The sequence below is a fragment of the Sorex araneus genome, chromosome 3 (genome assembly GCF_027595985.1).
Source record: "Sorex araneus isolate mSorAra2 chromosome 3, mSorAra2.pri, whole genome shotgun sequence".
NCBI lineage: Eukaryota > Metazoa > Chordata > Mammalia > Eulipotyphla > Soricidae > Sorex > Sorex araneus.
This window is the reverse complement of record NC_073304.1, coordinates 119,009,362-119,035,490: the sequence shown is the minus strand read 5'-3', so window position 1 is coordinate 119,035,490 and position 26,129 is coordinate 119,009,362. Positions and strand designations below refer to the sequence as shown.

Here is a 26,129-nt window from a genome sequence, read left to right as displayed (position 1 = left end):
ATGGTTCAGGCCCTTGGGGGGTCATTCTTCAAGGAACCCCTTCTGAAACAGTGACAGGAGCAGGTCCCTGGAGATGGCAGGTCCCTGGAGTCTCCAGAGGCTAGCAAACGCCTGTGGATTGCGTCTGTTCGGTCAGGCGGGGGGAGGGGAGGGCAGCAAGCAGTAAAGGCTCAGTAAAAGAGATTGCCCAGAAAAAATAAGAATGAAGGGGGGTGGGGAGGGAAGGTGAGGAGAGGAGGAAAGGGAGTTCTCCCGAGGCGAGGCTCCTTGGAGGAAGACAGCCAAGTTACCCCAAGAACCCCCCGAGGGGTGTCGCGGCCATGGAGTGCGGACTTCAGGGGGGGTGCAAGGTTCAGCCCTGCCAGGGCCTCCTGTAGCCCAGCTCCCCATGGACCATGGCATGGGCTCAGCCCCCTCGTGGGCATTTGACCACACGGTGTCTGGTTTTGTCTTTAACAACTGGCATTAGAAGACAGCACTTTACAGCGAAGGGGTTTTATAGAAAAACCAGATTTCTGCTTCCTCCTGAAGAGCGGGTGTCTTGGTTTGAGTTCCAGGGAAGTTGCCGCCGAGACCAGGGTTTGTGGGTCAACGGTTTTGGGGGAGTTGCAGGCAGCCTGCCTGGAAGACAGAAGCCCCCCCCCCCCCCCCCGGGCACTTTGGTGCAGAAGGACGCCTGCGGGAAAGAGCCTGGAGCTCCCGCCAGGAATCCCCGCACCCCGTACTCTCCCTCTGCCCGGCGTTTGGCAGAGTCTGCTCCCGGGCGGGATGGACTCCCCGGCCGCCAGGCTGGCAGACAGCATTCCAGAACTCTGGAAAGGGCACTTGGGCCCTGGAAGAGGCGCCGCCGGGCAGCTGTCTCTAGAGCCCAGTGGAAGTTTCCAGAGGTGGGGGAGGGCCCCGAGGACACCTGGTCCTGGGGGGCTTCTCCCCACAGCCACTGTGGCGGCAGCTGGACCACGTGGAGGAGAGGCCATGCCCCCGAGCGTGTGTTGTGCCCCAGCTGCAGGCAGGAGACTCTGCAGCCCGCCCCGCCCGAAGGAAAGAAGCAGGAGAGGGAGGGCGCACCCCATCCTCGCGAGAGCACCCCTCCAGGGTTTTCTTTCTTTCTTTCTTTCTTTCTTTCTTTCTTTCTTTCTTTCTTTCTTTCTTTCTTTCTTTCTTTCTTTCTTTCTTTCTTTCTTTCTTTCTTTCTTTCTTTCTTCTTTCTTTCTTTCTTTCTTTCTTTCTTTCTTTCTTTCTTTCTTTCTTTCTTTCTTTCTTTCTTTCTTTCTTTCTTTCTTTCTTTCTTTCTTTCTTTCTTTCTTTCTTTCTTTCTTCCTTCCTTCCTTCCTTCCTTCCTTTCTCATACCCGGCGATGCACAGGGGTCACTCCTGGCTCTGCACTCAGGAATTACCCCTGGCGATGCTCAGGGGACCGTATGGGATGCTGGGAACCCGGGCTATTGCTCCAGCCCCTCTTTATTTTTTTCAATTGAGGGGCTGGAGTGATAGCACAGCGGGTAGGGCATTTGCCTTGCACATGGCGGACCTGGGTTCAATCCCCGGCATCCCATATGGTCCCTGAGCACCGCCAGGGGTAATTCCTGAGTGCAGAGCCAGGAGTAACCCCTGAGCCTCGCTGAGTGTGACCCAAAAAAAAGAAATCAAGAGATACACGATTACACAGTTGTTCATGATCGGGTTTCAGTCATACAATGATCCAACACCCGTCCCTTCACCAGTTGTACGTTTCCCACGCCAATGTCCCGGGTGTCGCTCCCACCAACCCTCCCCCACAGCACAGCCTGCCTCTATGGCAGGCACATTTCTTCTCTCGCTCTCTCCCTCCCTCCCTCTCTCTCTGCCCCTCTCTCCCTCTCTCTCCCTCTCTCCCCCACCCTCTCTCTCTTCTTAGTTTGCAACCCTGGCAGCCACCCCAGCTTCAGAAGGGCTAAGCCTTCCTGCTGATGTTATCCTCATTAAAATAAAAAAAAAAGATGTGGGGCCACCCTCGTGGTACTCAAGACTTTCTCCTGGCCCTGCACTCAGGGCTCACTCCTGGCAGGGCTCTGGGGACCTTATGGGGTGCCGGGGATCGAACCCCACTCAACCACATGCAAGGCAAAAGATAGACTCGCTGCACCAACTCTCCAGTCCCTGTGTCCCCCTTTTCTCACACCAGCAGTCCAAGGCTCAGAGACGGCAAGTCACTGGCTCAAAGTCACACAGCCTAGGACACATTGCTCCTATTCGAGTCTGAAGAGGGGCTTGCTGCTCGGGCCTGGGGGCTAGGGCCGTGGGTCTATGCCTGGTCAGTGTAGCACAGAGCTTGGCGGCCTAACCACGTCTGCATTTCTCTACCCCAAGGGAGCCGCCACCCGCACTAGCAGGTGCCCAGAATAAGCAGCGGGAGGGAAGAGGTGTCTTGCCTCTGGGAGGCAGGCAGTGCTTGCCCGTGCCCACTCCACACCCAGCTGTTTCTCCTGGTGCAGATGCTGCCACACTCCCTGGTGGCACGGGGCTTCCACGTACGCCCAGCTCAGCAGGGCCCCAGGGAGACTGCACGGAGGCCTAGGAGCACGGAGACACCTTGGGGACGGAGCAGGGTCTGCTCTGGCCGAGGAGGGGTGAGCAGGGGCTGGGGGAGCCGGACCCTGAGTGCTAAGTCCTGCTCAGAGAGACGGACTGAGCCAGTTCCTGGATCCTGTTTCAGAATGTGGAGAGCCGGGGCGATGGTGCTCGCCTCACACACAGCAGACCCGGGTTCAATCCCCAGCACCCCATATTACTCACCAGGAGATATTTATGAGCACAGAGCCAGGAGTAAGTCCTGAGCACTGCCAGATGTGACTGAAAAATGTGTGTGTGTGTGTGTGTGTGTGTGTGTGTGTGTGTGTGTGTGTGTGGCAAAAGCTAAGACAGGGACTTCAGTTCCTGCTTTTGTAGGAGTATCTTTTCCAGTTTCCTTCTTCTATGTCCTCCACTTGTTTACATAAATGCCTGCTTTAAATAGTTCTTTTTCTCCACAAAATCTTTTTTGGAGCAGGGCCTGAACGATAATACAGCAGGGAGGTTGCCTTGCATGTGGCCAACCCAGGTTCGATCCTCGGCATCCCATATGGTCTCCCGAGCACCACTAGGAGTAATTCCTGAGTACAGAGCCAGAAAGTAATCCCTGAGCATCGCCACTTGTGGCCCCCAATATATATATATATATATATATATATATATATATATATGTATATATATATATATATGGAGAGAGAGGGAGAGATATGAACAAGATATGAACAGGGGGCATTGCTGTGTGCCTCTGCTCCTTCTACTCATGCTTTATCAGTATCACCATTGCTGTATTTTACTATGTCATTGGGGAAGCCCCACCCAGCAGTGTCAGGGTTAACTCCTGACTCTGTGCTCGGGGATCACAATGACAGTGCTCGGAGGACCATAGGCAGTGCCAGGGATTGAACCCAGATCAACTGGGCCTGCAGAAGCAGTACCTTAAAGTACCTTAACCTCTGCCCCCCACCCCCAACCCCGGTGTGCTATTATTGTTATGACAGTTTTATTGCCCCTGTTATTTATTGAGATCATGCAAAGGAACAAAACATTTTTCAGCGTGAGGCTTAGCTACTGGGTGCCGTTAGCAAGGGAGGCCAACCAGTGACTCTAAACCCAACAATCCTTCTCCGGCTCGCCTGGAAGAACAAGGCGCCACGCAGCGACCTCAGGTCATGCATGTGCCACTATCAGAGAGGGGGCTATGGAAGCCGCCACTGCGGCTCCTTGTTTAAACACCTTCACGATGCTCCTGGGTTCTCCTGCTCAAGTGTTTATGCTCCTCTTGGCTCAGAGAAGCAAACCAGCTTGGCTTTGCTCAATCCCCGCCCCATTGTGTAATTCTTGCTGCATCTCAGTGCAAAATTTCCACCATCAGGAGAATTTCTCCACTATCGGCACCGAATGCCCCCAGAGAGCATCAGATCCACAGGTGTTGTGGCTCAGGACCAGCTTCTCATGACCCTGTGCTGTGACAACCTGCAGTAAATCAGAGAGCCAGGGCAGCCTGGGGGACTCGGGACGCACCAAACGCCCCAGATTCCTGCTTAATTCCCATCGGGTCTAACTAGAGCACTAGATGGGGGAGAGGTGCTGGGCACATCTCCACCCTTTTTCTGGTACTTCACTCTTCCCCAGCCTCCACGGTCACCCTCTCAGGTGAACCCCCTCCTCAGGGATTTATGGTGGCTTCCTTATAGGAGGCACAATTGATGACAAGGACACAACTTCTAGCCTGCTCCCATCCCAGGAAATCAGGAGGTGGCTGGGACCCAAACTTCTACCCTCTTTTTACACTGGTATCCTAGGCAACCAGCTCTCTTCCTTGGATGGTTGCTCCAAAATATCATCATTAACATAACAAGAGACACCATTATCCCCCTCTATGCTTTGGAAATTCCAAGGGTTTGCCCAGAGCTGAAAGCTAGAAATTGTAGATGAGACCAACTATAGATGAGAATTACATTTTGGGATCATGAAGCGTAGATAAGAAATACAATTTTGAAACGCAGAATCGTAATTTTGCACCAGGTAAATCCCAGGGAGGTAGAAACCCAGAAAACAAAGACCAGCGCCAGCAGCCCCACTAGCCCCCACCAGCCAGCTTTCAGAGCTGCCCTAAGCCCGGGCCTTGCCAGGCTTGAAGATCAACCACTTGCCCACAATGTGTGAGACTGGCCAATGGCATGCATGTGCCTCAGAGCCTGGGGTTCCTGGTGCCTAAATGGGGGCAGGATGCTGGGTTTGTAGGGAGCCCTGGAAAACACCAGAATACGGCGGACACCCCACATCCACAACGCCTTCCTCTGGACACCTCCAGGTTCATCATGGATCTACAAATAGCCTGGAGGCTTTAGACAGAGACCCAAGTAGGGATCATAGCAGACCATGGGGCCAACAAGGGGGCTTCCATTAGCCTCCACTGCAGACAGTCAGGATGTCCCCCGTTACCACAGATTCTGAAAAGTACCGCAGAGCTTCCTGGGACAGAGCCTGAGCTGCCATCAGAGCCGCCTGCGAGTGTGTCCACGTGAGTAAGGGCTAAGCTGCCCCTTCCTGGAGGGAGTCTCCCTTAGTTCTGCGTCTAGGCTTCAGCTCTCTCCTGACTTGATGAGGTCTCTGTAAGCTGTTTCCCTTCCAGGAAAAATCACCCCCTGCCCGCGTCTTTATGAGTGGAGAGACTGAAGCATGAGAACCGAGAAGGCTTGGGGTGAAGTCAATTCATCCCAGACGTGCCCTGGACACAGAGGCCCTGCTCAAGGCCCTGGTCCCTGGAGGGCTCTGGCTGGCCCCAGCTGGGGTGTGTTCATGCTTAGCTGGTAGAGGAAGGGTTGAGAAGACATGCCAGAATTTCCCCTGGGGTGGCAACCCAAGAATCCCGCCTGCAGCTCATTCTGGATGTCAGTGTCTGTACTGCCATGGAGGACAAGCCTGAAAGTCCGGGGCATTCACATTGTCTCCCACTGTGGCTGCCACGGCCCAGGGTGGCTGACGAGATGGATGGGTAGATGGATGGGTTGGTGGATGGATGGATGGGTAGGTGAGTGGGTGGATAGATGGATGGATAGATGGATGGATGGATGGATGGATGGATGGATGGATGAATGGGTGGATGGATGGATGAATGGGTGGGTGGATGGGTGGATGGATGTATGGGTGGGTGGGTGGATGGATGAATGGGTGGATGAATGGATGGATGGATGGATGGATGGATGGATGGATGGGTGGATGGATGGATGGATGGATGGATGGATGGATGGATGGATGGGTGGATGAATGGATGGATGGATGGATGGATGGATGGATGAATGGGTGGGTGGATGGATAGATGGATGGATGGATGAATGGGTGGGTGGGTGGATGAATGGATGGATGGATGGATGGATGGATGGATGGATGGATGGATGGATGGATGGGTGGATGAATGGATGGATGGATGTATGGGTGGGTGGATGGATAGATGGATGGATGGATGGATGGATGGGTGGATGGATGGATGAATGGATGGATGGATGGATGGATGGATGAATGGGTGGATGGATGGATGGATGGATGGATGGATGGATGGATGGATCGGTGGATGGATGAATGGGTGGGTGGATGGATGGATGGATAGGTGGGTGGGTGGATGAATGGATGGATGGGTGGGTGGATGGATGGATGGGTGGATGGATCGATGGATGGATGGATGGATGGTTGGATGGATGGATGGAGAAAGGGTGATGGAGTCTATAAAACATTGGGATTGAGCACTTTCATTCTTTTTATGGTGGCGAAGTCCATATGATAGAAAATTCACCAGTTGTGATGATTGTTAGGGTTGCAGGAGCCTCAGGGAAAAGGGGAAGAAGAGAGGGGCAGCCTCAAGGGTCAAGCCTACTACTTCCCTCCTTACCACCTCGGTCCCCAGGAAGCCCAGGACTGGGGAAACTCTGCCAAGAATCCCTGTGTGGTACATAACTCATGTCACACCAGCCCCAGGAGGCAGTCATCAAATCACACTTGAGTCCCACTTGTTCTGACCAGCATGGAGAGTGATCACAGCCGCCTGACTTCTGGGTCTGGGTGAAGCCATGCTCTCTGTAGGAAAGGAAAATCAAACCTAACCTCTGCTCAGGCTGCTCAGGGACATCACCTTCCCTCACTGGAAACAAGAGTGACGTAAGATCCGTTTATTTGAGAAATGGGGATGGGGCGGAGGGGGAAAGAGACAGAGAGACAGAGACAGAAATAGGGACAGAGAGAGAGCAGAGAGACACAGAGAGAGAGTTTCCCACTCAAAAGAGCATCAAGGCTTCTCTAGAGTGGCGAGAACCGTGTCTGCGTCCCCAGGAGAGCATCCTGGGGCCCCGGGATGGAGCGTGCGCGCCTGTCTCGGCAGAGACGCAGCCCCTCTCCCATGACAGGCGATGCCCGCCTCTGCCTCTCGGGTCTAACCGTGCTCAGGGCCTGATGTTCTGCACATGAGCGAGCCCTGGAATAAGCACTCCTGCAGGTCTGGCTTCCTTCATGGGTCATGATGTTCATAGAGCACATTCATGTTGGAGACTGTAACAGAATGTACCAGAATTTGTGTGGATATACCTCAGCTTCTTTTCATTTTATTAAAAAAAATATTTTTTTTTTGCCTTTTGGGTCACACCCGGTGATGCACAGGGGTTACTCCTGGCTCATGCACTCAGGAATTACTCCTGGCGGTGCTCAGGGAACCATATGGGATGCTGGGATTCGAACCCAGGTCGGCTGCATGCAAGGCAAACGCCCTACCCACTGTGCTATCGCTCCAGCCCCTATTTTAAAATTTTTATTTACTTACTTTTTTGTCTTTTTGAGTCATACCCGGTAATGCTCAGGGCTTACTCCTGGCTCTTCACTCAGGAATCACTCCTGGCAGTGCTTGGGTGACCACATGGGATTCTGGGCCCCAAACCCAGGTCGGCCTCGTGCAAGGCAAATGCCTTGCCCACTGTGCTATTGCTCCAGTCTCCTTTTTATTTTGGTTTTTGGGTCACACCTACTCAGGGCCTACTCAGGGCCTACTCCTGACTCTGCTCTCAGAGATCACTGCTGGTGGTGCTCAGGGCACCATATGGGGTAACGGGGGATCAAACCCAGGTCAGCTGTGTGCAAGGCAAAGGCCCTACTGTACCCCAGCTTCTTAAACTGTGGGTAATGTCAAAAATCCCACCAACCACCTACATTTTCTCTTCTCATTCCCCTGAAAACTTAGATGGATTCTTTGGAGTTAAGAAAAGCTTAGAGAAGGGATCACTAAGACAATGATGATTGGAAGAATCGTCCGGGATGGGAGATGTGTGCAGAAAGTAGATAAAGGACCAAACGTGATAACCTCTCAGTGTCTGTATTGCAAACCATAATGCCCCAAAGTAGAAAGAGATTATGGGGGAAATTCTCTGCCATGGAGGCAAGGGGGAGGGCTGGGAAGTGGGGGGTATATTGGGGACATTGGTGGTGGGGAATGTGCACTGGTGGAGGGATGGATGTTTAATCATTGTATGACTGAAACTCAAACATGAGAGCTTTGTAACTATATCTCATGGTGATTCGATAAAAAATAAAAAGAAAAGAAAAGAGAAAAAAAGCGAAAAAGAGCCAGGCCTGAGGCTTGCCCTTTGAGGATGTGACAATGTCTCAGGGAGAAGCTGCCCTCTTGTGTTCTGTTGGCTCTGACTGGGCCTGAGCAGAACCTCAGACTTGAGTCAGGAACACTTTACACTGGTAAGGACCCCAGGCCCCTGATTGAACCATTACTGGACTGTGCCAGAGCAGCAGAACCCGTTTCCACCTGTAGCCAATGTGGTCTCCATCACCCAATTAAAACACACCACCACCCCCCACGACATTTTCTGTGCTTGCGCAGATGAACGTTCTTTGTGTTTCCCCCCCAGCTGCGCAGGCTTACCCGTCTCATGAATATGTATGAGCTTCCTGGAAAACTACTAGAATATGTGTGAGCTGTTGCATCACTCTGCTAAGGATAAAACCAGACCCCCACCTCCCTCCCTTTGAAGCTGTTCTCAGCCCATGCTGATGGGACGTTTGGCTCAAACTAAGTCGTTTTGTTGTGGATGAAGCCCCTCTTTTTCTACTCCGTTTTTCCCGTGCTTTTTCTAGGGCAGCGTTCGCGGCCCCATATGGGGTTATGGAACTGAATGTGGGATCACAAAAATTTTGGCAATGGTAAAAGGTTTCTGAACACACAATGACCAAACGTTAATTCACACTCAGACGCATCATGAATCTGAAGTGTTGCTGGCAGTGCTCAGCCCCGTCTGCATTTCACACAGAAAAGTCACAGCAGCCTGTGGGAATCTAGCACATTCCATTCATCCGTGGTGGTGGGTGGGTGCCTGCCTGGGCCCTGTCTGTCTTTTGGCGACGTTTCCATGAAATCGCTGTTTCCTGAGCACTTACTATCCTCAGCTCTGTGCTTGGCATTTCCCCTGATTTCTTATCAATTACTCAAAACTGTTCTCACTTAGCTGGGCATTATTTCCTCATTTTACAGCTGAGGGAACTGAAGCCAGGCAAGCTTTACGGAACTTGCTGAGAGAGAAAGTGACAGAAATAGTTTAGCCCAGACAACCGCTGTCAAGAGCAAAATGCCCATCTTGGGGGTAACAGACACCCCGTGTCAGATTTTTCAGGCGCACTTAGTCTTCCTTCCTTTTATATTTTCCAATAAAAGAAACTCATCAACAATGTGACTTCTTTGGGGGTTTGTGTCCGTGCATTTCCTCTCGGGGAAAAATACAACCCACCATCAGACCCGTGCCTATGTGTCCCCCGCCTCTGCTCGCCGTCGACGGGGGTGTCCTAGTGACTCGGGTTGGCCCATTTGGCTCGAGGGTGACTCACCAGCTTCTTCTGCCCCTGATGGTATGAGTTTGTCCCAGCTGCAGCTGCTCCTCCTTGTCTGTCTCCCCGAGGTCGGGGATCCCCAGTGGGCCGGGGATGCCCAGTGAGGTGGACCTTATCTCAGTCACTGAAGCAGGGAGCCCGGACCTCAGGCCAGCAGACTTGGGCCCGCCGAATGCTCAGGCTGCTGCTACGGGTCGTGGCCCTGCGGCCACAGAGCAGAGCCGGCTGTAGCTTCGGAGGACTGTCCAGAAGACAGCAAGGCCCTCCCAAACTTCCAGCTGTAGAACTTGCCTGCAAAGGACCCAGTGGCTGGGGGAGGCTTGCGGGGGCTCAGAGTCAGCCCCTCCGTGTCTTAGCGCAGGGGCTGCAGGAGTTTCAATGCCCACCCTGGTTGCAGCTGGCAGTGCCCAGGGCAGTGGCACACATGACTACTTGCAATGCCAGCTGAAGTAGAGGTGAGATTGGGTATTTCTTCCTGGACCCCAGAGATGCTGTCATCTATGCCCATGCCGCATTGATGCTGCCTGGAGCATCAGAGCACAGACGCACCCAGAGATACCACAGCTCACCCCAATAAGGCCAGCACCCAGGAAAGCAAGTCACTTTTTTTTTTGTCTCTCCAGTACGTATCAAAGCTAAGTTTGTGCTATCCGGTAGCTTATAGTGTGCCATGACTTTATTCATCTATTTATTTTATTTATTTTTGCTTTTTGGGGGTCACACCCGGCAATGCTCAGGGGGTTACTCCTGGCTCTGCACTCAGGAATTACTCCTGGTAGTGCTTGGAGGATCATATGGGATGCTGGGAATCGAACCCGGGTGTGGAGAGCCACCATGGGACCATGCTTTGTAGCGCTCTTTGTAATCAACACCTGTGTGCTTCGAAAACAACTCCTAATAAGGAAACAGGATGTCTTGTCACGCCCATAAGCTGTGACTAACCTATCAGATGCGGACACGTGGGCATAAGCAGGCAGCGAGAGGTATATAAGGGGGGAGGTCACCTAGCTAGTGGGTTCTTCCTCATGCGTCCCTTTTTCCGCCTTACTCCACGTCCCCGTTCCTGATTTCTTCTCTAACGCATGAGAAAGTTCCTAAATAAATCGCAGCCAAAAGGATCTCCGAGTTGCGTGTTTCTTCGCTGGACGAAGAGGCGCGCGATACCCGGGTCGGCTGCATTCAAGGCAAACACCCTACACGCTGTGCTGTCGCTCCAGCCCAACATTAGACCTTTGAAAGGTAGCATACACACCTTAATTTTATATGATGCAGGAACATGAAGTGAGGTGCAGGCTGTGGGGAAAGCTGTGCCGAGAGACCTACTCAAAGCGGGGTCACCACAGACCTTCCACTTGTGACCCACTATAGTTGCAAAGTGCAATAGTGTGATAGAGTCAAGTGTCCCCGGATGTCATCTAGCCAGGCTGTCTATTCTCACATCTGCTTTCCTAGCTATGTGAGGCCAAGCACCAGCTAAATCTGTCCCAGTTTCCTCATCTGTGAAATGGGGACCTACGGGGTATCTTCCTTCTGGAGTTCTCGTAAAGATGTGGAAAGGACCCGGCACAGGGTGAGTTGGCATGCATGTTAGCTTTTACATTAAGAGCCTGGTCATCGTCCCGACCCCACCACCGCAGGACAGTGCCTCAGAGAATCTAATCTGCTGAAAACTACAGGTACATGTGTCCCTATGGCTGAAAACTCCAGGCCTTCTCAGAGTCAGACTGGGCAACCTCCCCCACCTCCCCATACTTCCAGAAGACCTTGCAGCCTATTCTGGATTTTCTGGAGCCTGAAGCCACATTTGCAGCTGTGCAATATGTCCAAACAAGATTCTGAAATCAGTATGTTAAAATGGACTGCATGTGTGCTTATTTCATTCATGATCATGTGTCAATGATCATGTCACCTGTCAATTATTCTAAACAATATCAGTGATTGTTTAGAGTAATTGTTTACAATAATATTCCCATACATAAAAATTGCAGGGGGAGTATATTTAAAACAATTACAGCCTTGAGTTTCGATCATATATTTGTAAAATCCAATTAATATGTTTCTAAATTATTCTTTAATAAACATTGATTCTACTTGAAGTTAAAAAAACATAAAAAAGAGCCTGGTCAGAGGTGGCCACGAGTGAAGAGAGTAAAATCAAATTCTAGTGATTCTTCTTCCCAGAAATGATCAGATTGGTTGTGAATCCAGAAACAGTATGTCAGTAAACATCCCTAATTATTTCTCACTCTTTCAAGACCCTACAGATATAACTGCACATGCACTGTGGGGACAATGATTAATTGAGCATTTATTGTCGTCGAGGCACTGTGCCCAGGGTCTTCCATGCCTTATCTCATCAAATGACCCTCCCCACCCAGTGAGCCCCATCTGACTGATACAGAAACTAAAATTTGCAGAAGCAGAACAGTGGGAGGGAGGGAGGGAGGGAGGGAGGGGGGTCATGTGGAAATCCAGCCCTTTCTACCTCCACAGCGTGACCATGGAACAGCTGGGCTATGCCATGGCAACGCTACCCGCATCCTCAGAGTCATCTACTACCTCCCCTCTCCTCAGTGACAGGACCGATGACAGTCACCTTCAGAGAGTCAGCAGGGCGGCAGCTCTGTCTCCAGAACTTGGCTCTCCTGGCAGAACCCAGATGTCACACGCAGAGCTGCGAGGCAAGAACTGGTGCCCTCTCCTGATACCGGCCCAGAGGAAATGCGGAGGTCAAGTGCAAACTCAGCAGAAGGCTAAGGAATGCAAACTGAAAACATCAATTACCTCGAATTTGCAGCTTTTTTGGGGGGTGGGGGTCGGTGCCATACCAGGCACGGTGCCATTTCTGGCACTGGGTCCGGCGTGGCAGGTATCAAACCTGGGGGTCTCACCTGCAAACCATGAGCTCCAGCCCTTTGCACCATCTCCTCAGACTGGAAACATTTTTCTTTCTTTCTGTGAGTGTGGAGATTTCCGGGTGTAGCTCAGGGGGCCCCAGGAACCCTCCCAGGAATTCTAACAGATCAGCAATTCAATTCGGAGGATGCATTTCTGCCGGGGCCGTGAGCTGCCAGCCTCCCCGGGCTCCCCCAGCGATGTTTGTGGTCTCCAGAGCTGCACCCAGCAATGGGATTGACTCGAGGTCAGCAGCAGCAGGCTACACACTTACTCCTGGGCGACCCTGCTGGTCCCTACAGTTCATTGTTCTTACTGGAACTCAGTGTTGGCCAAAGTGTGAGGAAACGCGCATTCGTTCAATGGGGCTCGTGTGTTTAGCTGAGGCTGCCACTTGTCGGGGGGTCACACGTCAGGTCATGGGACTCACACACCCGGCTGCGGTGCTCGCACATGTACTTCCCGAGGCTCATGGTCCGAGAGGGGCACATGGGTTAGAGTGGTGGTGCTCTCTGGGCCATGCTTCCTGGCGGAGATGGGCCCCATCCTCTTAGCTGCAGTGCTCCCCAGGGGCTGCAGCACTTTGTGTGGTGCTCACACACACCTGGCTATGGTACAGCAGAAAATTTTTGTTTGCTTGGGCCACACCCAGCAGTGCTCAGGGGTTAGTGTTGACTCTGCACTCAGGAATCACTCCTCAGTGCTCAGGAGACCATATGGGATGCCAGGGGTCGAACCCAGGTCAGCTGTAGTGCAAGGCCAATTTCTGTGGTGCTGGGTATTCTCAGACAGCCGAGTTGATGGGGTGGTGCCCAGAAGAGAGCCGAGCCCCAGGGAATAAAAGAAAAGAAATTGCAGGGGTTACCAAGTGCTCATGCATCTGTGTTTACAGTGCTGGAACTAACACTTGTTCTGGCCAGGGTGCTCTGGCGATCACAGTGGGCTGCAGCTGGGGTGGGGTGGGGGCAGGGTGGGCAGCAGAGCCTTCATCTGTATCCTAGGCATCTCCACCTACACATGTGTATCAACTTTTTAACAAACCTCTAATAATAAACCATCTCCCTCAAATCAGATGTTATTCTTGACATCTGATGATGGCAAGTGCAGGTTTCACTCATTTAGACTAAACACTTCAATCCTCAGCACCCCATATGGTCTTCCAAGTACCGCCAGGAGTAATTCCTGAGTGCAGAGCTAGGAGTAACCCCTGAGCATCGCTGGGTGTGACCCAAAAAGAAAAAAAAATGACAGTGTGAAACAGACCAATCAGGAGCAAATGCAATATTTAAATAGGAGTTTCTAGGGTTGGAGAGATAGCACAGCAGGTAGGACATTTGCCTTGCACTCGGCTGACCCAGGTTCGATTCCCAGCATCCCATATGGTCCCCCGAGCACTGCCAGGTTTCCTCCCATCTAACCAGGGCTGTCGCAGAGACAAACTTACCTAGTGTTCTGTGTCATAAACAATTTTTTTTTTTTTGCTTTTTGGGTCACACCCAGCGATGCTCAGGGGTTACTCCTGGCTTTGCACTCAGGAATCACTCCTGGCGGTACTCAGGGGACCATATGGGATGCCGGGGATCGAACCCAGGTCGGCCGCGTGCAAGGCAAACGCCCTACCCACTGTGCTATATCGCTCCGGCCCCTGTGTCATAAACAATTTTTAAAAGAAGTGATTGTTACAGTAAAAGGGCTCTGCCTCCGCTGAAGAAGCTGGTTGTTAGAAACCAGATTCCTTGACAGAGGTAGGAAAACAAACAGATCAGGAGGCAAAGAAATGAGGCTGGACTTCGGGGGGCTCATGGAAGCAGGGGCAGGCGCTGGAAGAAGATCCGGTCTCTGACAGAGCGGGGCTGGGGGCCAAGGGGGTCCCCGGGGAACTGCTCGAAGGTACTCTCCAGGGGTCGGGTCTAGGAGCGATGCCTTCAGGGAGGCACTTTGACCAGTACTTTGAGGGGTTCTAAGGCTCTCCCAGAGCACCCCGAGCAGGCACGACCTTTCCTCCCCATTCCCAGCCGCCAGCCTCCATCTCTCCCAGCCCCGCTGTGGATCACTAGCCCCACATCACCTCCCTGTTTTTAATTTGATCACCATGAGACAGTTAAGCTTTCATGATCCAGTTTTACTCACACCATGTTCCAACACCCGTCCTTCCACAACTGTGCCTTTCCCACCACCAATACACCCTGTCTCCACCCACACCCACCCCAGCCTGCTTCTATGGCAGGCACTTTTCTTCTTTGTCTCTCTCTCCCTCTACCTCTCTCTGTCTCTGTCTCTCTCCTTTTGGACATTACAGTTTGCAATACAAATACTGTGAGGCCATCATGTTTGGTCCTTTACCCACCTCAGCACACATCTCCCATCCAGAGCGATCCCTTCCAACCATCATTGTCATAATGGTCTCTTCTCTATCTCGACTGCCCTTCCCCCCAGCCCTTGAAGCAGGCTTCCCGAGAGGCACATGAAAAAATGCTCTACATCACTAATCATCAGGGAGATACAAATCAAAACAATAACGAAAGATCTCACGCCACAGAGACTGGCACACATCAAAAGAAACAAAAACAACTCGTGGTGCTGCGGGGCAAGAAAGGGCCTCTCCTTCACTGTTGTTGGGAATGCCAACTGGTTCAGCCGTTTTGGAAAACAATATGGACATTCCTCAAAACACTAAAAATTGAGCTTCCATATGACCCAGTAATACCACTTTTGGGAATATATCCCAGGGGGGCAAAAACATATAGCAGAAATACCATCTGCACTTGTATGTTCATTCCAGCACTATTCACAATAGGTGGAATCTGGAAACAACCTGAGTGCCCGTGAACAGTCAACTGGTCAAATGTTGGTTCATCTACACCATGGAATACTATACAGCTGTTTAAAAGTGAAGTTATGAAATTTGCTTTCAAATGGACAGACATGGGCTGGAGCGATAGCACAGAGGGTAGGGCATTTGCCTTGCACGTGACTTACCCGGGTTTGATTTCCAGCATTCCATATGGTCCCCTGAGCATCGCCAGGAGTAATTCCTGAGTGCAGAACCAGGAGGAACCCCAGAGCATTGCCAGGTGTGACCCAACACAAAAATAAAAACAAAACCTAAAAACAAATGGACAGACATGAAGAGTATCATGCTGAATGAAATCAGTCAGAAGGAGAGGGACAGACATAGACATAGACATAGACTGCACTCATTTGTGAGATATAAAATAACATAGTATGAGACTAACACCCAAAGGCAGTAGAAACAAGGGCCAGCAGGATTGATCCACGCTCAGAAGCCTGGTTTGACCTTTTTTTTTTTTTTTTTGGCGCTTATTTGGATCACACCCAACGATGCTCAGGGGTTACTCCAGGCTTTGCACTCAAGAATTACTCCTGGCGGTGCTCGGGGGGCCACATGGATGCTGGGAATCGAACCTGGGTTGGCTGCGTGCAAGGCAAATGCCCTACCCGCTGTGCTATCACTCCAGCCCCTGGTTTGACCTTTTGAACCCACAAATCAGCCCTATTAAGCGCCTGGCTGGGACTCCAGGTGTGGGGAGCTCAGCCCAGGCAGCCCTGCTCCCTTCCCTGACACGTGCCAGCCCAGCGGCTATTTAAAGGCCTGGGGGTGGCCGTGCTCTCACTGCTTCTTCCGCTGACTCCCTGGTAGTTGGCTCACCTAAGACCCTCCACTCCAGGGATCCTCCTATCCTAGAACCACAAGTCCTCATCATGGTGAGTGGGAGGCCCCTCTAGGGTGTGGAGGGAGATTGCTCAGCCCCAGAGGCGGTGGGACCGGTGTGCATGTGAAGCGTTATCCCAGCTGCCTTCAGGCCCCTACAGCCGGGACTAGAGAGCTGAGTCATCCGTGCAGACCCCTGGAGTCCAGCTCTTTGGGAGAACTGCCGTCAGAGGGGGGTGGAAAGACCTTATCTTGGTGAGAGTTTTCATGGGGCACAGGGCAGGTCTGGAACCCTCACCTGTCACCCAGGAAATTCCTAGGTTCCACACCCCAAGGTGACCCCACCTTCCCACAGTGCTCCCCACAGCTTATGCCCTATATGCTTCCAGCACTCCTGCTCCAGGTGACACAGCTGAGTGACCTGGGGCCTTGGGAGCCCCAGGTGGTATCTGTATCTGTCCACCTAGGGGATGGAAATGTGCCCTTCCTAAAAGGTATTTATCGTGCTGTGGGTTGTGAGAAGGGATCAATGAATTCTGCATTTTTAGGTTTAACTCCGAAGTCTTTGTGGCTGATACTTCCTAAAACTGAAACCTACTGAAGCCAAGCCTCAAAGCATGAAAGGACATTTCACTTAAACCAGAGTAAACCAGTGCTGATAATGTATTCTTTGCTCAGGAACTTGAAATTATGCACAGCTAGAGTGTTTTGTATGGGGTGTCTAGACTTCTTGGAAACTCCTTTAGAGGAGTTGGTATGAAAGAGGTCATGTTTCCAAGCAAGGAATTGTGTATCAGTTTGGAAATAGGAACCTTTTAGACTGATACAGGGAATTGTCAGCCTCTTGCCCTCACACAACCACAGCTGATTGTAACAACTTGCAGGTGCTTTAACCTGAGCCCAAAGACTCCCAGGAAAGGGATTCGGAGAATGATGAGGTTGAAGGAGCCGCAGTCCCCTGCCTAGGGTCACTGGTTCAATTAACTGCTGTGTGTCTTCTCACAAGACATAGCTGTTTCATGGCTTTTTTAAGTGAGCCTAGTATTTTTGTGACTGAAGAGTGGATGGCAAAATAGGGCCAGGGGGATACTAGAGCAGGGCAAATACTTGCTTTCTTGCTTTCCTTGTAATAGGCTGGCCCAGCTGCCATCCCTAGCATTCCATAGGGTCCCCCAGCACCGTCAGTAGTCAAGCCCTGGGCATAGCCGGATGTATCCCAAAAGCAAAATGAAGGGCAAAGCCATAGCCACATTCTAAATAAAAAAGCAGTTTAGATTGGTGTATAATGAAAAGTTCCTGGGCTTCAAAAGTCTCAGAAGTCCACTCCTTAACTGAGAGGCTCTTCTCACACATTCTTGGTCTTATTCACATTCACTCTAGTTCTACAGGGCCGTGAAATTTCCACAAGTCCAGTGAAAGGTAAAGATGATGCAATGGTCAACAGTCCTAAGCTCATTGGCACGAACACCTCGCCATCCACCCACAGCCTGAGCTGGGTGAGAAACGCAGGTGATACCAGTTTGCAGATGAGATCAGCCGACCATGACTGGCTGGACAGGGAATGTGGGTGGGAAGGAGGGAATCAAAATCAAAGGTTGTGACTGGGGGGTTTATTATCTCAGGTTATAGAACCAGGCCCTTTGAGATCTTCACTGGTATAGAGATCTTTAGCTACTGCTTTCCTGTTCACAGCTTCTAAAAATTTAAAACCCTCCTGGGGGTAGTAAAATAGGAAACTTTTGATATTTCCAAAGCACTCACTAGTCTGACCATGGATTATCTGACTTAATCTGAAATAGGGTATCCCCCTTTTTGCCCCCTAAATCTGGGTATAGTCTAGGTTCTACCTGTTTTAGTAAGCAGGAATGAGTTTGGCAGCAAGGGAAAGAATGTCCTCCTAGTATCATGAAATTCTTTTTTTTTTATTTTATTTTTTTATTTTTTTTGTATTAGTTTATTTTTAATTAGAGAGTCATCGTGAGGGTACAGTTACAGATCCATACATCTTTATGCTCATGCTTCCCCCATACAAAGTTCGATAACCCATCCCTTCACCAGTGCCCATTCTCCACCACCCGTAAACCCAACATCCCTCCCCCCCTCCCCAGTCCCGTCTCCCCCCACCCCACCCTGCCACTATGGCAGGGTATTCCCTTTTGTTCTATCTCTCTGATTAGGTGTTGTGGTTTGCAATAAAGATGTTGAGTGGCCATTGTGTTCAGTCTCTAGTCTGTATTCCGCCCGCCTCACCCTTCCCCCACATGACCTCCAACCACATTTTACTTGGTGGTCCCTTCCCTGAGTTACTCAGAATGAGAGACCAGCCTCCAAGCCATGGAAACTATCTCCTGGTACTTATTTCTACTATTCTTGGGTGTTAGTCTTATAGTCTATTATTCTATATTCCACAGATGAGTGCAATCTTTCTATGTCTGTCTCTCTCTTTCTGACTCATTTCACTTAGCATGATACTTTCCATGTTGATCCACTTATATGCAAACGTCATGACCTCATTTTTTCTAACAGCTGCATAGTATTCCATTGTATAGATGTACCAAAGTTTCTTCAACCAGTCATCCGTTCTAGGGCACTCGGGTTTTTTCCAGATTCTGGCTATTGTAAACAGTGCTGCGGTGAACATATAAGTGCATATGTCACTTCGACTATACTTTTTGGCTTTTCTGGGATTTATTCCCAGCAGGGGTATTGCTGGGTCAAATGGGAGCTCAACCTCTAGTTTTTTGAGAATCGTCCATACTGTTTTCCAAAAGGGCAGAACTAGCCGGCATTCCCACCAGCAGTGTAGAAGGGTCCCTTTCTCCCCACATCCTCTCCAACAGCGGTTGCTTTTGTTCTTTTGGATGTGTGCTAGTCTCTGTGGTGTGAGGTGGTATCTCATGGTTGTTTTGATCTGCATCTCTCTGACGACTAGTGTCATGAAATTCTTAAAGCAAATAAAACCTGTGTCCTTCTTTCCATGGGGTGTCAGTAAATTGTCAGTGAATTCCTGGCACTTGGAGGTTTTAAACGTTCTCCCTTTCCTTCCTCACCCATATCCATTAACGTTTTTTTCCTGATGCCTGGGGATAGTACATGGGTTAAGGCACTTGGCTTGTTTGCCATTTGATTCCTGGTACCTTGTATGGTCCTAAGCACAGAGCCAGAAGCCCAGAACGCAGTTGGATGTTTCCCAAAAACTCCCCAATTTTTTTCTGAGCCACACCCAGAGGTGATTGGGGGACAGTGACCCCAGTGACCTAATCTGGGGCTCCTGTGCAAACATGCACTCTAGCACTCTTGAGCCATCTCTCAGCCCCACCCAGATGTGTTGGTCATGAAGGAAACATGTCTAAACATGTCTTACGATTAAATTCTCTCTTTTTTTTTGCTTTTTGGGTCACACCCGGCGATGCACAGGGCTCACTCCTGGCTCTGCACTCAGGAGCCACCCCTCAGGGGACCATATGGTATGCTGGGAATCAAACCCGGGTCGGCTGTGTACAAGGCAAACGCCCTACCGGCTGTGCTATCACTCCAGCCCCAAGATTAAATTCTTAAGGTCAAAACACTGCCTCTGGCCACAGCTTTTCAAATACAGCTATTTATTTGGCCTTTTCTTCAATTCAGAGCTATAGTTTGCTGGGTTCAGCTGGCTTTAAAGGGGTGAAGGAAAATCTTTAGTCTTAAAAAATAGAATTAAAGAGGAACCCGATGATCTCCATGGTTACAGTCCCAGAGTGAGTCAGAGCTGGAGGGGGGATTCTGCCTGAGTGTAGGGGTTCAGCAGACCTGTTTCTCCACATCTTATGGGAATTTAGTTTGCCACCCTAAAATGCTAGTAATCTGGCCTTAATTATCTAATGTGGCCACAAAGCTTGATTCTGAACTCTGGTATTGCCTAGCAGTTTATTAACATATGCATTTTTTTTCTGAATTCATCTTCAATCATTGCTTTCACTTGTGAAGTAATCCCAGGCAGGAGTGGCTTACAAAAAAAGATGGAGGTTAGTCATTTAGGTGTGAATCATTTCTAAGTGACTCTCTAATGCTATTAACTTTTTTCAAAATTTTTCATATTTTCGCTTATTTTTCCCCCCAGCGTGAGTGCATCTCTATCCACATTGGCCAAGCTGGTGTCCAAATTGGCAACGCCTCCTGGGAGCTCTACTGCCTGGAACATGGCATCCAGCCTGATGGCCAGATGCTTGATGACAAGACCATTAAGGGAGAAGATGACTCCTTCAACACCTTCTTCCATGAGACAGGCACCGGCAAGCGTGTGCCCAGGGCAGTATTTGTAGACCTGGAGACAGTCATTGGTGAGTGACCTCAGACAGCTGAGTGTGAGGTGGAAGCTGGCGAGCAGAATTGCCGGGGGGGGCTCCATGGGCTTCGGAGGCTGGTGCGGGTTGGTGCTGATGGGGTGGGGGGGTTGCCTGTTTTTCCCTCAGATAAGGTTCGCACTGGCACCTATCGCCAGCTCTTCCACCCGAGCAGCTCATCACAGGCAAGGAAGATGCTGCTAGTACTTATGCCCGTGGACACTACAACCTTGGTGGGAAGATCATGGACCAAGTCATGGATCAGATTCAGATGATAGTGAGTAAACACAGTGCTTCTTTAAAACGTGGGGGGAGAGTGCTCTAAGCTTTACGCGTGGCTGATGATATGCAGGAGACATTGTAGGATTTAAATCCAGGTCTGGTCCTTTGAGTCTCCCCAACCTTGTTTTAAGAGAACAAGTTATAGGAACTGTTGTGTTCACACTGAACGATCCTCAGACAACTCACTAAATAACCAGTTGTTTGGGGGCAGGACCAGTGTTCTTCCCTGTTTCTTACAAGGCGATTTCAACAGAAGTGGTCATTCTGGGTGAGCAATTTATCTGGAGGTAAGAACCAGGGAGCCTCAACTGTCCGACATAAGGCTGCGGGCATCCTTGCTTCAAGCCCAGGCATCCCTTTCTAGGTCATCTTGGTCGCATGAGCAGGGCTGACTTGACAACTAATTGATTATCGTGCCAGTTGCTGTCTGCATAGAGAAAATTCAGACAAACAGCCAGTGACTAGAGAACAGAAAGGGCCCACACCACCAAAGTGGGCTCGTGAAGACACTTAATATGCAAATGTCAGTTATTGACACTTTGACAGTGTGGACGTAACCACAGCAAAAGGCAAGATACCTGCTCTTCACGTTTCCACTAGAGTTCCGGGCAATGTGGACTGAGCTCTCTGGAACACCCCCCACCAATTTTTTAAACGAATGGTTTTTGCATGCCAGCCTCATAATAACATGGTTGAAAAATACCCAACTGTAGACTTAACTTTCTACTACTAATGACTGCTCACTCCATACCCCCCTTTCAAATCTGGGTGTTGGGTCACACTCAGTGGTGCTCAGGAATCACTCCCGGTGGCTTGGGAGACCATATGGGGTGCCAGGGATCAGACCTGGGTCAGTTGCATGCAAAGTTACCATGAGTTAGGCACTATTACCAAGAGTAAGGCACTACTGCTCTGGCCCTGGAGGACCCCTTTTTGCCATGCTGGTGAGCACTGCTTCAACTCAGATTCATGATAGGGTTGAATATGAATTAACTTTTGGTTGTTATGCATTCAGAAGTTTCCTGAGATCTTTTTCCCCCTTATTTTATTTTGGGGGGTATACCTGGCTTTCTTCTGGCTCTGTATCCAAGGATCACTCTGGCAGGAATTTAAGGACCATATGGGGTGCCAGGGATAAACCTGTGTAGGGGAAAGAACTTAGGACACCTGTTGAAAGGCAAACACCCTACCTGCTACTCTATCTCTCTAGCCCCTCTTGCCAGTTTTTGTATGTGTGTGATGCTGAAGAATGAAAGTTTCGATGCTTTTTTGTTTTTGTTTGGGGGCCACATCTGGAGGTGCTCAGGGCGTACTCCTGGCCGACTTAAGGGAGCATGTGAGGTGGCAGGAATCAAACCCAGGTTGGTCACATGCAAGGCAAGTTCCCTGCTTGCTATACTATCTCTGGCCCCTCACATGCTTTTACCCATGGGAAGCCTGCACGTGACCTTGAGCACCCACATTGTACGCTGAACACTTAGCCAATAGCAACTTCTAATCTCCCTCCCACAAAAAAACTCCAGATTTTATTGGATTATTTAAGAGCCTTTATTAATTTTAATAAAATAAAAGTTTTAAATTTTCATTATATCACTGTCCTCCCGTTGATCGATTTGCTCAAGCAGGCACCAGTAATGACTCCATTGTGAGACTTGTTACTGTTTTGGCATATTGAATATGCCACGGGTAGCTTGCCAGGCTCTGCGAGTTGGATACTCTCGGTAGCTTGCCGGGCTTTCTGAGAGGGACGGAGGAATCGAACCCGGGTAAATCAGATGACTCTGTGCTCCTTAGGTATGTGAGCTAATGTCTACTGAAAAATCAAGAATGAAGGCCTGGATAGAATAGTAAGGTAGGAAAATCATTATGCAGTCACAGCTGATCTATTTTAAAAAGAATAGCCTTCATGGCCATGTGGGGGAAGGGAGTTGCGGGCTGAATGAGGGCTAGAGACTGAGCACAGCGGCCACTCAACACCTTTATTGCAAACCACAACAGCTAATTAGAGAGAGAAAACAGAAGGGAATGCCTTGCCACAGTGGCAGGGTGGGGTGGGGGGGAGATGGGATTGGGGAGGGTGGGAGGGACACTGGGTTTACGGGTGGTGGAGAATGGGCACTGGTGAAGGGATGGGTTCCCAAACTTTGTATGAGGGAAGTATAAGCACAAAAGTGTATAAATCTGTAACTGTACCCTCACGGTGATTCTCTAATTAAAAATAAATAAATTTTAAAAAAATAAAAATAAATAAAAAAAAAGAATAGCCTTCATTCATGACTTCATACTTTTCCAAATGTTAGTCTTACAGTGGGCCAGAGAGATAGTACTGGTAAGGCACTTGCTTATATACCTTACATGAACCCAACCCAGGTTTGATCCCTGCCACCACATTTGGTCCCCCAATCCCCAGCAGGAGTCATCTCTGAGTGCAGAACCAGAAGTGAGCCTGAGTAATGCTGGGTTTGCCCACTCCCAAAAAGTCTTTACAGGTATGTGGGGTTCATAGTTTCTATGCATTCAGATTAAATTTTCAGTTATTTAAAATCCAGGACCTAGCTTTAGGGACAAATAATTCTAGTAAGGGACCACTGAGAGTTACTGTAACTGCAAGAAATATTACATGTCCTTGGTGTTAGGATCACATGAGGCTTATGTTTGGGGGCCACACTCTGCAGTGCTTAGACCATAGAGCTATCTCTCTGGCCCCCATTAGATTGTGGTCTATTCAACAGAAGGGGTTAGAGAACAGAATGGTCACAAACATGAGTACCTTTTGAGAAGGGATGTTTAACGGAATTCCTGTTTGAAAAGTGAAAATCTGGGCCAGAGCAATAATACAGCAGGTAGGGCATTCCTTGCATATGGCCGACCCGGGTTCGATTCTGGCATCCCATATGGTCCCCCAAGTACTGCCAGGAATAATTCCTGAGTGCAGAGCCAGGATTACCCCTGAGCATTGCTTGGTGTGATCCAAAAAGCAAAAAAAAAAAAAAAGATATTTTCATGGAGTAGCAGTTTTAGGCCAGACTAGCCCAATTAAGTAAGGTGGCGGGGAGGTGACGGGGGAGGGAGGGACAGGCAGTGTCAGAATTGCCTTTCCCAGAATAACAGACTGTTCTGGTAACTAGACTGGCTTGCCCCAAGCAGTGTTCTGAGAGTTCTAGAGTTTTGGAGGTGAGGACTGAATCTCAAGCTTCATACATGCAAGGCATGAACTTTATCGCTCAGCTAGGCCACGCCTCTAAGTAAATCATGCCCAGAGTTTGGGATACTGTTCTCATTTAACCACTGACACTGAAACAGCAGTTGGTGTGTTAAGCTGCATTCAGTGTGAGCCTGGGAGTTGCACTAATATGGATGTTAATAAATGTGGGCTAGAGCAATAGAACAGCAGGTGGGGCAGTTGCCTTGCACCTGGTTGACCCGGACTTGATCCCTGGCACCACATAAGGTCTCCCAAGCCCATCATAAGTGATCCTTAAGTGCAGAGCCCCAGGAGTAAGGCCTGAACTGAGGCTGAAAATTCACTGAAAATGAAACCGCAAAGGAACGGGCAGAGCTATATTGAAACCCAGCTTGGCTCTAGCACTAGATCCTTGAAACTTGGCTATTCTGTTATAGTTTCAAACAACTGCCAGATCTTTCAAAAGACAATGTGGGTCTGGTGATCCCAGACCTGCCTTCAGTTGCTTACTCTCCAAAGAAGATATACGGTCACAGCCAGGGCAATACAGAGGTGTCTCCACTCCAAAAACTGTTTTAAAACCAGACCACAGCTCAGTAGCAGAGCATGTTCCACTAGCGCCCCTCCCCTACGCCCCCCAAAAGAAAGCTTTCTAGCAGATTCCCCCAACCATCCTTTCCAGCTGATTTAGGAAAGGTTAGAACATTGGCACTTTGGAAACTCCTTATAACTGCTTTCTCAGCAACCTTCATTCAGGGGCTCTGTGGTCCCAGGTGTTAACCCCAGGGCTTTGTTAACGGAAGGCAGGTGCTCTACCATTGAGTTCTTTCCCTGCCCTTGGTCATTTTTTAAAACTTGGGTCAGTGAGGTGGATTCAGCGAACTCATTGTAGCTTTCACTGAGACTAAAGTTAATACTTTCTTTCGCAGGCTGACCAGTGCACAGGGCTCCAGAGCTTCTTGATTTTCAACAGCTTTGGTGGGGGAACCGGTTCTGGATTCACCTCCTTGCTGATGGAACGTCTCTCTGTCGACTATAGCAAGAAGACCAAGCTCGAATTCGCTGTTTACCCAGCCTCCCAGGTGTTCACCAGTGTGGTGGAGCCCTACAACTCCATCCTCACCACCCACGCCACCCTGGAGCACGCTGATTGTGTCTTCATGGTGGACAATGAGGCCATCTATGACATCTGTCATAGAAACCTTGGTACTGAATACCCAAAATACCCCCTCTTGAACAGTTTGATGGGTCAAATTGTGTCCTCGATCACTGCTTCCCTCCGATTTGATGAGGCCCTGAATGTCAATCTGATAGAATTCCAGACCAACCTGGTGCCATTCCCCCGAATCCATTTCCCTCTAGCCACATACGCCCCTGTCGTCTCTGCTGAGAGAGCCTACCATGAACAGCTCTTGTTGCAGAGATCACCAGTGCATGCTTGGAGCCAGCCAACCAGAAGGTCAAGTGCAACGCTCGCCGTGGCAAATACATGGCTTGCTGCCTGTTGTACCGCGGTGACGTGGTGCCCAAGGATGTCATTGCTGCCATTGCCACCATGAAGACCAAGCGCAGCTTCCAGTTTGTGGATTGGTGCCCCACTGGCTTCAAAGTGGGTATTAATTACCAGCCTCCCACTGTGGTTCCTGGGGGGGACCTGGCCAGAGTCCAGCGGGCTGTGTGCATGCTGAGCAACAACACAGCCATTGCTGAGGCCTGGGCCTGCCTGAACCACAAGTTTGACCTGATGTATGCCAAGCGTGCCTTTGTGCACTGGTATGTGCGTGAGGGCATGGAGGAGGGAGAGTTCTCTGAGGCCCGTGAGGACATGGCTGCCTTGGAGAAGGATTATGCAGAAATTGAAGCACATTCTACAAATTGGAAGGAGTAGTAGTTTCTTAAGTTTGAAAGTTTCAATATTCTTTTTTTTCTCCACCACACTGGTGAACACCTGGGAGGCTGGGTAAACAGCTAACTCGAGCTAGCTTGGTCTTCTTGCTATTTAAATTGTCTTAGCAAGAAGACCAAGCTTGAGTTCGCTGTTTACCCAGCCTCCCAGGTGTTCACCAGTGTGGTGGAGAAAAAAAGGAATATTGAAACTTTCAAACTTAAGAAACTACTACTCCTTCCAATTTGTAGAATGTGCTTCAATTTCTGCATATTCCTTCTCCAAGGCAGCCATGTCCTCACAGGCCTCAGTGAACTTGAGCTTGGTCTTCTTGCTATTTAAATTGTCTTGTTTTTTCATGAGCTAAAAAAAAAGTTGTCTTTTTTTTTAAGTTTTATTCAATCACCATGTGGAGGGTTACATAGTTCTCAGGATTATGTCAGTTATACAATACTCAAACAC

At 49.8% G+C, this 26,129-nt stretch overlaps 1 pseudogene; it reads left to right on the top strand.

Moving 5' to 3' along the window:
* LOC129403483 (tubulin alpha chain-like) overlaps positions 1 to 25,670 on the top strand; it is a 37,115-nt pseudogene extending 11,445 nt beyond the window's left edge.
* The last annotated feature ends 459 nt before the right edge of the window (positions 25,671 to 26,129 follow it).